Here is a 12,682-nt window from a genome sequence, read left to right on the forward strand (position 1 = left end):
GAGAAAAGGACAGAGAATTCAAAAAGTGATGCTGTTAGAACACTTCATTGGTTCATTCATTCAGCAATTACTTACTGAGTACCTTCTATGTACACAAAGCACTCTATTTTAGTAGGGCAGACAAATACAAAATCAAAAGGCAAATAATACATATTGTTAGAAGTAGATACATGCAAGTGAGAAAGAAAAATAAAACAGGAAGGAGTACAGAGTGTGGGATAAAAAAGGATAAATGTGGTAAAATGAGAAAGTAGTAGAGACCAAGAAAAACGTGCCAGCAAGATGGGAAACCAAAAGTGCGGTATCCTTCAAGCCAAATGAAAAAAAATGTTTGAACAAGAAGGGAGTGATCCAAGATATCAAATACTGATCAACTCAGATAACATCTGAAAAAACTGACCACTACAATAACCTGCAGGGGTAATTGGGAACTGGTGGCAGAGGAGCAGGTTTGCTGGAGTGGTGGAGATAAAAGCCTGGCCGAAGTAGGTTTAGGGAGAATGGAGAGTAATTGGAGATAGAAGAATTCTCCGTAGGAAATTTGTTACAAAGGGCAGAAGAGAAATAGAGAACTAAAGCAGAGTCCAGAGAAATAACAGCATGTTTGTATACTGTCAAGCATGCTTCAGCAGAAAGGTAACAACTGAGACCAGAGACAGGGGAGGCTAGCTGGCTATCCAATGTCCCAGAGTCACTGAGACGGGACAGGATCTGGTGCACAAATAGAGGGCTTGCCCTTCCTTAAGGAGGAGTTCTCACAGAGATTCGCGATGGCCAGCTGGCACCAGAAGCATCTGGAGGGCTTGCTGAAACAGACTGCGGACTCCACACCGCCAGAGCTTCAGATATAGAAGGGCCGGGGTAGAGGGAAGGAAAGTGCATTTCTAACAAGTTCCCAGATTATCCCATTGCTGCTTGTCCAAAGATCTCATTTTAAGAACCACAACTCTATAAAACAGAAGACAGAAAAAACAGAGCATATGAAAACAATGCTGTACATCTGGTTATACATTTGGAAAAACTAAAGTCAGACTCTATATCACGTAACACACAGCAAACAAACAAACAAAAAACATCCCAGAAGGGTTAAAGGGATAAATCATTTTTTTAATTGTAAAAGGACATTTATAAGAATAACAGAAGAATGCTTTCAGAATCTCAGGGATGAGGAAGATAAGCAAAACACAAAGCCAAAGGAAAAACTCAAATTTGACTATGGAAAAATTCTGAAACCACTTAAGACAATAAATAAAATTGAATGACAAATGAAAATCTGAGAGAAAATACTTCATATAAAGTTGACAAAAAGTATCATCTAAAAAAAGTTGTTACACAAAAGAAAAAGACATATTCCATCAGAATATAGTTATAAATAGTCAAATCTAACTTTGCATTTCTAGAACACAGATTTATTTTTAAAGTAATCTCTAACAGAGAGTAATCTAACACTTTATCTAGAGTAATAATCTAATATCACCCACTTTTCCTTAAAGCCTTTATTAGACTTCTCGCTGGGACTGCTGGTCACCTTGCAGGGGGCATGGGAGCTTTCAGGTGATAACCATTTAGGTGGAGAAACAGAAGTTCTTATCAACACAGAGCAGGACAGTAAATGGCAGAGGCAGAAGGAAAGCTGTGTGAACTTGCGTTAAATTACTAGATTCCTGACCCTCAGACTTATCTATAAAATGGAGATACCATCTCCCTCACAAAAATCAACAAAATGTCAGCTCCCCAAAACTTAATGTTTGTTAAACTACTGACACCTAATAAACAGAATGTCAGCATTTCCACTTAAAAAGAAAAAGTTGTAAACTAAACTTCCAGTGGTTCAAGTTAATTTCCCGGTGGAAGACTACCATGGCTGACTTCCCATAACATATTTAAATAACTTTTGAATTTCTTATATGCATGATTTTTACAACACAAAAATAATCAAGATACGTGTTTACAGATGACATTAATTAGTCACTTCCTTGAAACAGAAAAACAAGCTAAAATGAGATGAAAAAATAAATCAACTGCACATCTAAGCCTCCATGTTAATCTGAATTCTAATGTAATTTAAAATATTTAATTGGCCGACAACTTTCAGAAGTTACACCTTGGAAACTAGGCTTAAGTCAATGACAGGTATGCTCTTGGTAAAGTCCTATATATGGAAAAGGATTTCCCCTATATTGTTGGGGAAGGCCAGAATGAAAAATGGCTTGTTTATCAATAATTAGGAAATAATGTTTGAAACCTACAGCTACCAAGTTTGTTTTCTTTTAACATTATAATAGTGAAGTGGCAACTCCCACTAATTCAGTAGATCCATTTAATCAAATAATGGCATCCATTATTATAAACTGTTAAGTAAATTACTAAAACTATCACTACTACCTCTGGAATGCTGAAATGGATTTAATCCACTTCCTTGACATTTGAATAATAAGCACATATGACAGGTACAACACACTTAATGAACTCCACAGTCAAGAGAATGATACTGTCTTGAAATACACACTAGAAAAATCACTGTATGAAAATCATCAGGCTCATAAATGAGCCTATCTTGCACTATAAAATTTCAAGTTGTGGCCTCCTTCCCTATCGTCTCAATCTCCTCTTCTGGCCTTCCATTTTCTCTAACAGAGGGTTTGGAAACAACCAGCTGCGAATTAGTGCAAGTGGCAGAACTAAAATGCTAGGAAGGCAAGAGGCAGAGGCTAGGGTCAGCCAGGGGTTAACTGAACCAAGGCAGTTCTGGAGTAGGGACGGCTAAAGCACCGAGGGCACTAAGAAGAAATGCGTTCTAAAAAAGGCCACCCTGGTCAGTCAGATATACAAGATAAAGAACACAAGCAGCATCAAGAACAGGAAGACAGCAAAGGAGGTAAGACCTGAAGGCTTAGAGCTGACTGTTTTTTTTATTTGTTTGTTTCTTTGTTTTATTTATTTTTGAGAGAGCACAAGCAGGGGAGAAGTGGAGAGAGGGGGACAGAAGATCTGAAGCAGGCTCTGTCTGCGCTGACAGCACAAGAGCCCAAAGTGGGGCTAGAATTCACAAACTGAAATCATGATCTACGCCAAAGTCAGATGCTCAACCTAAGCCACCAAGGTGCCCCAGAGCTGACCGTTTATTAAGCAACACTGGCAGCATCACTCCAACCAAGCTTGGAGCTGAGAGATGTGTATTCCTGGATGAAGACCCCACTCACAGAAACAAAGACAAAGCAAAGTGCATGAACATTAAAAGGCAGTTGAGCAGGGATGCCTGGGTGGCTCAGTCAGTTGAGCATCCAACTCCAGCTCAGGTCATGATCTCGGGGTTCCTGATCGAGCTTATGTCAGCTCAGAGCCTGGAGTCTGCTTTGGATTGTCTCTGTCCCTCTCTGCCCCTCCCCCACTTGCATGCTTTCTCCCTCACTTTCTCTCCCTCAGATAAAGATTAAAAATTTTTTAAAGCAATTTACTTATTTTTTTAATAATTTTTTGAAAAAGGGAGCTGAGTGGTATAAATTGAAAAGTAGGAACGACCAGCACAAGCCTCTCCCCCAAAAGCATCCTGAAACTAGTCTCAGCTCATTCACTGAATATGTCTCAGCCATTAGCCAATTGGAAATTGTTCAGTCCATCTGCGCCTACATTTAAATGAGTGGTTACTTTAGAACATCTGATTAGCAAGATCTTTTCCAGCTCTGAAGTTTCCTGAATGGAATGGGTTTAATAATCTGTAACATTTGTCACACAAGATGTAATTACATTCTATGGTATGTTAGGGGGAGAAGACAATATACCAAAATATAAATAAGAACACAGAATCACAGCCTAGTGAGACGCCTGGGTGGCTCAGTTGGTTAAGCGTCCGGCTTCGGCTTAGATCATGATCTCACGGTTTGTGGGTTCAAGCCCCATGTCGGGCTCTGTGCTGACAGCTAGCTCAGAGCCTGGAGCCAGCTTCAGCTTCTGTACCTCCCCCTCTCTCTGACCCTCCCCTGCTTGTGCTGTCTGTCTCTCAAAAATTTAAAAAAAAAAATGTTTTTAAATAAATAAATAAACAAAAAGAATCACAGTCTAGTATCCTTACAAACCATACTTCCATCATCTTTCATTAAGTCCAATAAGAAGCAAATTCCCAAAGTCTCCACCTTTAACGATAAAAACTATAGCCTAAACTCTAACCACCAGGCTTCATTGTCAATACATTTGGAGATGGGGTGTTTGGTCACTTGTGGAATTTCACTGAGCCTCCCTTCAGCTTCTTTCTAGAGGACATGTTGTAATGGCATTATGGTTTTTCTATTTTTCAACACTATGGGTTTTCAATTTGCTAATATTTAATATTCCACTTCAAAAAGTATGGTCCACAAATGGCAGAAAGCTGAATATAATCCAGGTCAGTTTCTCCATGGGTTTTTCACATAAAAACTATGCTGAATGTCAGCCCTATCACTGAGACTAAGTGCCACCTAGTGGCAAGTGTTATATATTAAATCCATTCAAGTCCTATTCATCCAGCATTTAACATTCTAGCTGATCACAGCTGCACCATAATTATGCAAGATAAGTATAATATTGATCCTGTCTTTATGGAGCTCACTGACAAGTGGGAGAGAGAGAGAGAGAGAGAGAGAGAGAGAGAGAGAGAGAGACACACACACACAACACAGATGTGTTCATGTAACGGCAGAAAGATATTAAATTTACCAAAGTATACAAAATTGTTACAGAACATGCAAAAGTAAGTATTCAGCAGTTGTTTAAAAGCTAAATGAAGCTCAGAGCCTGGAGCTGCTTCCAATTCTGTGTCTCCCTCTCTCTCTGACCCTCCCCTGCTTGTGCTGTGTCTCAAAAATTAAAATTAAAAAATTTTTAAAAAATATTAAAAGCTAAAAGAAACAAAACACGATCAGGTAGGTCCTCTTGTACCTACTCACATGGCTCAGACCTTCCCATTTCTAGCTGCTTTACATAAGTTTCAATCATTCAATTTTTTTCTCCCCACCTTCCCTTCCACCCTTGCCAGCTCCCCATCTTCTCCTTTAAATTCTACTCCAGAGAGGGGGAAGAGAAGGACGTACTTCTTGAGTCCACCTACTACTCCCAGAACTGAGCTAAACATTTTATAACCCATATATCATTTGATCTTCACACCAATACCATGAAGTATTATGTCCCATTTTTCAGACAAGGACATGACAGAGTCCATGAATGCTCATAGCCATAGATCTACAGTGCACTGACTCCAACGCTTCCTATACCATACTGTCTAAAAAAAGGGCTGCTTTGTTCTTTCCATTGGTAAGCCTACTACCATCAAGATCAGACCTTGATTGTATTTCTCTTATGGTATCCACTCACCCCAATCTATTCTACACAGATTACACCCAGCCACACCTCTTCAAAAATGTTCAATGCCCTCCTACCCCAACCCCTGACTGATAATCTGAATCATTAACTTAGCACTCAAGGTCCTCCAAGAAGACTCAAACACTCTTCCAGTTATATTTCCTAACACCCCCCCTCATCAGTTCTCACCTTTTCAATGAACTCTTCTCCAAGTAAGATAATCATTCACACCTCTGTGTTCCCACCATTATACAAGTTACAGTTCTTATAATTCCCCTTATTATAACTGTCTACCTTCCACTAAATCATAAGCTTCACCAGACAACTTCTTTTTAAGACCAGTACATGGCTGTCATACCTACTACGTGCTCAACGACTGCTTAAAACATTATTTCTGCAGTTATACAGGAGAACCACTACAGCATGGTTATACTCATTTCCCTGAACCCCTCCCTTTTCATAAGACTGGGAACCTCAATGTTTCCACTTCCTCCAGTTGGTATATGGATCAGATGCTTTGTACAGAACCATATAATTTTTTGAATGAAAATTTTTCTCACACTCAACCAAAGTTAAATGATTTGAAAAAGTATGCTGGAAAGTGTGGAGACAATAAAAAGTTCACTGGTTGCCAAGTGGTAGGGTTGGGGAGGGGATGGGTAGGCAGAATACAGGATTTTTAGAGCAATGAAACTACTGTATGATACTACACTGGTAGATACATTTACACGTGTTCTAACCCAAAGAGTGAAGTCTAATGTAAACTTAGGATAATAATGTGTCAATGTAAAGTTTTTAAAAATATTTACTTATTTTTTGAGACAGAGAGTGAGTGGGGGAGGGGCAGAGAGAGAGAGAGAGAGAGAGAGAGAGAGAGAGAGAGAGGGAGACTGCCTCTGAAGTAGGCCCCAGGCTCCAAGCTGTCAGCATGGAGCCCAATGTGGGGCTTGAACTCCTGAACCATGAGTTCATAACCTGAGCCGAAGTTGGACGCTCAACCAACTGAGCCACCCAGGCACCAGGTAAGTTTATCAATTATAACAAATCTACCACTCTGCTGGGGCGGGGGGGGGGGGGGGGGGGGGGGGGGGGGGGGGGGGGGGGTTGATAACGAAGGAGGCTATTTACGTACAAGGGCAGGGAGAACAGGGGCTATCCCTGTACTTTCCCCTCAATAGTGCTGTGAACCTAAAACTGCTCTAAAAATAAGATCCATAAAAAATAAAAGAAAAAAACAAGGCATGCTAGCAAAATAAAGCAAGATCTTAGTGGGTCTGCAGTCTTTCAATAAGGGAACAAATACCCTTCCTCCAATTATGCAAACCAGTCTAAAGCTAGTATGTTCTGTCTGGAGCAAGACTAATTCCAAAATAAATCGTTCATAATAATAAAGAAAATAAAACACTAGTTCTACACTTTATAAGGTAACAAATACTGCGGTTATATAACACAATCCTTACCACACTAATAAAAAATAACAGGATTTCATAAAGTGTTCAACATTTTTCCTGGTTATATAAACTTTTTATAAGAAATACAGTCTTATTCATTTATAATTCCATCATCTGATTACTAACACACAGAAACACATTACCTCTAAGGCCAAGTTAAAACTATCAACTATAAGAAAGGAAATGTGGGAAAGGAGTTAAAAAGAGTCAATTTGATTTTCTAGCATATTTCAGCTCACAACCAACAGGTGCAGCATTTTCACCTCAAGGCTTTTGCAACTTAGGATACCTAAGGAACAGTGGTTTCTATATCGTTTTGTAAACGTAAATGAGTGTAAATATTTGCAAGACTGCCATGAACATAACCAGCCTGACTAAAAAACTGTCATGCTTATCATTATACAGTGTCTCTACATAACAAACCTACACAAATATTTACGCAGATGGGTGATTACTACCAATGATACAACCCAAGTCACAAGGCCTCTAATGCTTACTTTTCCTCAGAAGGATGTTCAGGAAACACATTATCCTTTTCATACCACTAGGATATCATTTCATTCCCTGAAGCAGAAGCAGGCCTAATGAGGCACCAGTGACACCATGATGTTGTGCCAGGACTAAGGGGCATCCAGAACTATGGGCAGGGTGTATGAAAGATGGTCACAGTTGGGCATTCAACATTCCTACATTATTACCGCTGTCCAAGCAGACACGAATTCAGTAACAAGTAGACCCCAAAAGTTGGGGGTGACTTAATGGCAACATCCATGGTCAAGCAGTAATTTACCAAATATGTCTGCTCAAAATGCCAAAATACATATTTCAAGGGCTGCGGTCCACTGCACTAAATACACTGCTGCCTTCCTAAAACAAGACCCACAAACCACAGGTTACAAAATAAAAGTCCATCTCAACCCTGCCCACGAAAGGTTACCAGAAAAAAAACAACTGTTAAAACTAAAATATCTGTATACAGTGCTTTACTACTTACAAATCACTTAACACATACATTACATGGTTTTATTTTAACCTTACTTGATAGCCACAAAACCTGTCAGACAAATAAAACAAAATTATCATTCCCTTTTATACAGAGATAGAACATGAAGCTTGGAGAAAGTAATATGTAATACTGTTCACAACTCCTGAGGTTTCCAGAAGATAATCAAGTTATGATTTCCTTCAGTGGCATGGATCTCCCCCTCACCTCCCACACAAAAAAAGCAGTCCAGAGAGTCAAGTTTTAACACACACCCCTATGCATCTAAGTAGGACTTAAAACATTAAAAAAAATGGAACCTTTTGAGAACCTTTTTGTCAACCATGCAAAAAAACAAAATGTGACGCTTAAGCTTCTCAGTTTTACACAAATAATAAAGTATGATCCAAAAGGAACTTCTGCCTAAGACTTTACTACAATGTTCTCATAGGCTATAAGACTGCCTGTAGCTGAAAATATCAATTCCTTTGGGTACCTCAGCAATTAAATTCCCAACAGAATCAATACATTCCCTGTGTATGTCAAATTCCGCCTACAGGAGCCAGGTTGAAACAACATTTCAGAGTACTCTTGAATTATTTGTTCAAAAAACCTTTTTACTGAGTCATGTACTGGACACTCTTTCCAGTATAAGAATATATAAATAATCTCACACACACACAAGCATACAAAATGAATCTGCTACCAGGTAACTATAAGCCCCTGAGTGTGACAATTACAACTCAGTAGAACACTGACAGGATAATTATACTGACTCTTTTAAGAACACATGGAAGAGGCAATGAACCTAGTCTGCTGGATCCTGGTAGACCATCCTCAGACTTATGTCTTGAGTAATAACCCACTAATACCAGCACTTTTCATGCAGAGGAAGGCATCAAATTGCTAAACCCATCCAGGGAGCTACAGATTCTTAAGCATAGCTGGAGCACTGATTATGAAGGGAGATTTAAACAGTTCAGATGGAGACAAAGTAAATGAAATAGTTATAGAAGACCCTATATGCCAAGCTAGCTAATATTTTCTAAGTATCTGCTATATGCCAGACGTCCTACTAAATGTTTTCTTGCACTTAATCCTCACAACAACCCACTGAATGAAGAATAATTATCTTGTAATTGATGGAAAAGGCAAGGAAAGGTTAGATCACTTTTCAATGTTACCGAAGATTTAAGAGGCAGAAACAGAATGGGAATCCAGTTCAGACTAAATCCTAAATGTGAACTCTTAACAACTCTCTACTCCACTGCCTCTTTAATGAAGACTGCTAGGGGGAGCCATTGAAAGGTTTTTAAACTAAGAAATGAAATGATCAGATTTGCTCTTTAGGCTGGGTGGAATCTAAATGAAGGAGTTGAGTCTACAAACAGAAAGGAAGCTCCCACTGTTTATAGTAATCCAGGTGAGAAAGGAGAACAAGAATTGTGGCAGTAGGGGTGAAGGAGACAGATTCAGGAGATTTTTCAGGAGAGAAAGTTTCAGTTCTACATGACTAAAAGGGAAGAGTCAGTGTGAGAGAGGAATCCACAAACCTAGCTTGGGGAACTTAGCTGGGACATGTTATCATCTACCAGGAATAGAGAAGCACCAGTTTTCATTTGTTCAGTAAGTAGCTACAGAGCGTCTCGCAAATGTAAAACAGAGAGCCAACCCTGAAATTTATGGTCCCAGCTGTTAGAAAAATTCTTTAGAGCAAATGACAAAGGACTGAAAACTATAAGGTATATTGAAAATTAGTCATTACTATGAACAAATTTGGCCTAGAGTCTAGTGAAAACATTTTGTGCTACCATTTAAAAAAAAATTGCCACATGCATAAAATACTTAAAAAAATATTACCACATGCAGAAAACAAATCAATAGAGGGAAAGCATCCCACAATTTTGCAATGTTGTTATGAGTTTGACTGATTTTCAATTTCTTATACAACACATACACCACCTGTAGTTTGTTATACTTATCCCTCTCCCTCTAAGCCAATAGGGGGAAAATGTATTGGTTTATTTACCCAAAGTATAACGCATATATTCATTTTTTTTATCCCACTATGACCACTGCAACTTGCCAAGAACTCTGTTCATAACCTACTTGACTTCCTATAAAATATGACCTACTTCACATCAGCTTATTTCAGTAACAATTCCTAGACTTTAACTACACCTTTTATCCAAGGATGCTCTCTGCAAATTCTAAGGCACAGCAATCCTGTGCAGATGTGGCAAGTTATTACAATTCCCATTTTACTACATAGTTAGGAAATTGGCCCAGGGGAAGTAGAGTAACTTGGAAATAATCATAAAGCCAGATGCCAAAAATAACAACTTTTAGTCAATCCATGAGAAAATACTGCCCCTAGTTGAAATAACACAAAATTCAGTATTAGGAGGAAGCAAAAAATGTTTTAAAGTCACATCTTAGGTTTTTAATTTTTAATTTTTAAAATGACCCATACTAGAATTAAGATTTGTAAGAACTTTCAGACACACCATTTTTCCCTAATACCTTATCCATCCAGAGTGCCAAAGATTATTTAATAAATTACAGCTGGCAAGAATGGCCCCCCCAAAACCATTTCTTATCTTACCCCTTTAAAAGACATTGACAGAATTCTATTATCAGACAAGAGGTAACTTTTTAACAAACCTAACTGCTTAAAATCTAATACCTCAAAGCACATGTTAAAATAGATCTGGAGAGTGAGCAACTTATTTTTCTTTTTACTGAAAACAAACCCTGGAGACCAACCTACAATATGCATGGACAATAAATGCAAAGCTTTAATAGCGAATAATCAAAATGAAAGTTTCCCAACCATAACCCATCCCGTATGTTTCTAAATATGCTGCTTTTGATATAATTTAGTGAAGGTAACATTTTACTTGATCACAAAATAAAAATCTTATTCAATTCAGAAACACAAAACAATTTGTGAAAGTAGCTTTTATGATGTTTATGTGATCATTCTTACATGTACAAGTCAGAACAAAATACCTCCCATTATTACACCATATTTATACTTTGCTTACAGTCAGGAAAAGCGCACTCAAGATTTTACCTTCAAAAGAATGATTATGCACAAAGAACAAGTACGGGAGACAAATGATTACTGGTAAAAACCACTCATGGAACCCAGACTGAAGGCAAAGTTTCACAAAACCTTCATGTATCAATTATGAAATATAATTTTTATTAATTAAAATTCAAACTAATTCTGATCACAGCCTTCAAAAAAATGATTTCTACTGCACCAACATTCCTCACACTAAATCCTGTACACTCCCTACTAGTAGCGCTTTACATGGAAGTTTACAAAGGAAATGACACTCCAAATGAACTCCCAAGTTCATGGGTAACACAACTTATAAAAGTAATGGTCAACTAGTAGGAGGAAAAAAACTTCTCAACAGTATATTCAATCTAGTAATCTTGGTAAATCGAATACTTCTTAGCCCCAGCACTAGAATATTCAGGCTACACCACACCACTCTCCCCCACCCCCACACAACGCCCACCTCTTATATTACCATAACAATGAGCATTCCGAACCATTTAAAGTTCCTTTAACATCAGAAGTGATTTTACCTTACTTAGGACTATTACTTAAATGTCTTTTAATTGCATTTGATTAATGCATTCCACAAAGATTCTAGAAGCTGTATTCATCAACCAGAAACTGCACTCTTAAGCGAGTTCCTCATTTCAACTCCAAAGATGGGACAGAGGGTTGTCACAAATCTGTGACAGAGCAAAAGCATGTAACTATAAACTAACGATTAGCAAAAAGTAAAACATGTATATCAAATTCCCAAGCAGGATGCGTCCCCTTTTCCTTAGGCAGCAGGAATTACTGGTAAAATAAACTCCAGACCTGGTCTCGAAAATGCTGACATTTTCAATCCGCATACTCACAATGTGTCTTTAACACCAAAATTCACTCTCCTACTATTCACGTCCAAAATGAATATCCACTGTGGATACCTGAAACTAGTCTCACACACCAGCAGGAAAAGGACACCTCGCACCTCTTCTAACCATCCCACAATACCCTCAGGTAACCCAGAGGCAAAGCTACGTACCGCAGCTGCCCTTGGCCTAGGCCGTCAGAACGGCCGAAGAGCGGGAGGCGGAGGGGGCGGGGGGAGCAATAACCAAGAGACCAGATCTTTTTCCAGGGCTACTGTTTCCAAGCAAAACAACCGTGGGCCCAAAGAGACCGCGAAGAAAACTGGAGACCTTGTAATCCCGAGAGAAAGTGGGGGGGGGGGTGCACGTAATCCCAAGAGAGAGGGTGCTGAGAGCCGAAGAGGAAAATAAGTATCCCCATGCATCCTTAAGACCCACAGAAACAACAACAAACCGTAGGGTCTGTCTGCTCGCTGAAGCACCAGATGGAGTCCCCGAGGCTGAGACAGTTCAGCCGACACACTCCGTGGGTAGTGGATAAATCAGCCGATGATGAGAGGGAAAGGGGGGTGCCAAGCGAGTAAGCCGCTGGATGGGGGAGACAAAGACTCGGGGGGTGATCAAGTACCAAACAGAAAGGTGAGAGGAAAACACGTGAGAAAATGGGAGAAAAATGAAAAGGCAGAAATCTGGTGCCTGGGCTCTGGCAGGTCACGGAGCTACCGAGTAGAGAAGGGCACAACAAAGGGGCACGGGAGGAAGAACAGCTGAGAGGGAGAGAAGGAAAAGGGATGCGGGGCGCGACGGGTCGGACAAAGCGCCCAAGGCGGTGGAACAAAGGGCCGGGGATAGAGAGTCGCGGGGGGCAGTGGGGAAAGACAAAGCGCCCGGCGCCGGGGGCACCAGCCCGGCGAGGAGGCGACGACCGCCCGGAGGAACAAAGCTGCGCGGGGCTGGGAAACAGGGCCCGCGGGCGGCGGCGCGAGAGGCG

At 39.8% G+C, this 12,682-nt stretch overlaps 1 protein-coding gene across 14 annotated transcripts in view; it reads right to left on the reverse strand.

Moving 5' to 3' along the window:
* RBPJ (recombination signal binding protein for immunoglobulin kappa J region) overlaps nt 1-12,682 on the reverse strand; it is a 139,875-nt gene that overhangs the window by 88,294 nt on the left and 38,899 nt on the right. For 3 of the 14 annotated variants that reach the window (XM_029947858.1, XM_029947876.1, XM_029947820.1), the window contains exon 1: nt 12,146-12,656. The exons of the other annotated variants lie outside the window; for them this stretch is intronic. The gene's annotated coding sequence lies outside the window, so the exon portion shown is untranslated. Of the gene's footprint in view, nt 1-12,145; nt 12,657-12,682 lie in introns of those variants that run through there. 14 annotated transcript variants of the gene reach the window in all.

The sequence above is a fragment of the Suricata suricatta genome, chromosome 1 (genome assembly GCF_006229205.1).
Source record: "Suricata suricatta isolate VVHF042 chromosome 1, meerkat_22Aug2017_6uvM2_HiC, whole genome shotgun sequence".
Taxonomy (NCBI): Eukaryota; Metazoa; Chordata; class Mammalia; order Carnivora; family Herpestidae; genus Suricata; species Suricata suricatta.